This window comes from Pinus tabuliformis, chromosome 9 (assembly GCF_031772625.1).
Source record: "Pinus tabuliformis cultivar Carrire ecotype Pingquan chromosome 9, CPIR1, whole genome shotgun sequence".
Taxonomy (NCBI): Eukaryota; Viridiplantae; Streptophyta; class Pinopsida; order Pinales; family Pinaceae; genus Pinus; species Pinus tabuliformis.
Window position 1 is genome coordinate 1,672,250,464 of NC_142307.1, and position 2,648 is coordinate 1,672,253,111.

The following is a 2,648-nucleotide window of genomic DNA, read 5'->3' on the forward strand; positions in this document are numbered from 1 at the left end:
GGATGGAGTAATAGCCCTCTAAAAATTTTAACCATTACGCCAAAGAATCTACATCTATTTGGTCATCAAATACAGGGATATCAAAGTCAAGTTGTACCGTGAATTGTGTCGTTCCTCAAAAATTTCCACTAGTTGAAGATGCTCGAAGCATAGTTGGAAATTGTTGAAGGATCTATTAAAATGTGTGCATCATCTCATTCCTTTGTCGTGTGAGTGCTTCCTCGAGAAACAACTTGATAGGATCTCTCACTCTTTTATCTCTCTTTTCTTCCATCATGGGAGGAAACTTGGGTTGGCAAGAACAATTACTTCCAAGTGAAATTGGCTCGAGACCCAACCCTTTGTACTTTGACCGCATCAGGGATATTCACTGAGAAATAACAAGGAACATATTATGGTACCAGTAATTTGAGTTGTACAAGAAATGAAATGTAAGGTAGGAAAGGAAATGAAATGCACAAAGAGATATATATCAAAAAACATAGTGATATGCTGAAAACCCAACTTCTATTAATAAATGAAATGGTAGAGTAATGCTAAAAAAATTTGGACAGAATGGTTTTATCTACCTCTTAATGGAGAGAGGTGGAACTATGAACATTCACAAAAACTATTATAAGAGATTGAAAGAATGACCTTTTAACATAAGGAAAGAACCCTAAAGGTCCAAAGCCCTAACCTTAGAAGATGAAAGACCAAAAGGTTTGCAATTCTTGAGGTGCTTAGTTGGTACATCAACTTTTGAAGGGGACAACTTTTGCATACAATATCTTTTAGGCCACACAATCACTCATTGAAAAAAATTGTCCAAAGAATACAACTTTTGTTTAAGTCCTCAAAATGACCTCATAAGTTTGGGACCCAAGAATCATAGAAAAATGTCAAGAAGATGGATAATTATTGAGACAAGGGAAGAAATAAATGACCATCAATATCCACTTGTATCATATAACCTATTAAAAATAAAAATATTTTTTATTGAGAAATATATTCATAAAAGACTTTAACAAAAAAATTATAATTTTATTTATTAATATTTAATAAAATTAGAAAAAAAAATTAATATCACACAAAATAATTCATTAAATAAAACCTCTTTAACAAAGCATTAAAAATATTCTAAAAAATGTAAATCATAAAATAAAACCTCTTTCAATAAACATTAAAAATATTCTCTATTTACTTTTTAAAAATGTAAATATGCATGCCGTATCTCTTGAAAATACCACCTAAAACATACCAAGTATAAGGATTTAATATGAAGGTATATGGATTTAGTGTTTTAGATATTACATCACTTTAAATTTCATATTTCCTCTTACAGCTAAAAATGTAACATGCCCCCAAAAATTGCATTATTATTGGTTTTCTTTATTTTTGTGGTTCTTTGAAAGAGTTTAAAGAAATATTCTCTTATTTTTCTTTTAAGTCGTTTTGAGAAATATTCTTCCAACCAAAATTATATAAATTCGTTTTTGTTGAGTAATTATGAAAAAGACATAATAAATAAAATAGATCTTCTTAACGACAAAACTTAAGCTCGTTCTTGGGCTGGTTATCCATACCTCGTACTTATATTGGGCTTATAATTTCTCCTATGATCTATAAAGCCAAAGTCACTGGAAACTGGGACTGCTAGCCGAACCCATAGCTACAAGCTACCCATATCCATCACTAAGAGGTCAATCTCATCCTACCCATACTCATAGTTGAGGTAGAAGCAGTTACCCGTACCCATAGCCAAGGGCAACATACCCATACTCATAACTACTAGGTTCATCTCTCTACTAGTGGGTTTAACTCCGTTGCACTGTACGTTTCCCAGTCAAAAAGAAATCTATCCATCTGCCTAACTTAAACCCTCCTTTGACTGATACTTCAGACCAGTTATGTGTAATTAAGGTTTGAGTAGTCTAAATCAAAAATGCTTATGCATCGCATGTTCCTTAGTGTTATAGACATTTTTGTGCCTTACAGCTATAAGCATGAAATGTCCATAATCTAAGGGATCCAAAGTCCCTAATCATGTTGTTCCTACCCCTAGAGGAACAAGGCTAACAAACCACAGCAATTCACAGAAGTTCTCCACCAGAAACTGCTCAAAAACAAGTCAATTCAGGATGAATTCAAGAGCTCCACTAGCTGTCTGCGTTGAAATGCAAAGCCTGAACTGGCTACCTGCACTGCAACGCAGGTAGAAGCACTACCAGGGTGCGCTGAGTGGGAATTGACAAATGGCAGGTTCATTCAACGAGGTGTCAAGACCCTGGAAGCTTCCAGAATCTTCCTCAATGACGCTTGCCTCAATGAATTCGATTCATGATGAGTAAGCGGTTCTCAAACTCCAAGTGGAAGCAAGAACCTCCAAGTGGAAACAAGAACTGACAGAGGGAGAGGACACTAGTCAGATCTCAAGCTGACTCATCCTCTCTCCAAACATCTATATATGGATCTCTCCTCCATGAGATCTAGAGGCTGGAATTTTGTTATTGCAAAGAATTGTTGTTGGTTTGGGATCAGAATCATTGGGTGCTTAATGCTTTGAAGGGAGATGAAGATAGGAATTCCATTTGCTGGGAAGGAGATGCTGGATTGGAGCCTTTTTGGTTGTATCTCTTCCTGAACCTTGTTATTCATCAATAAAGCTA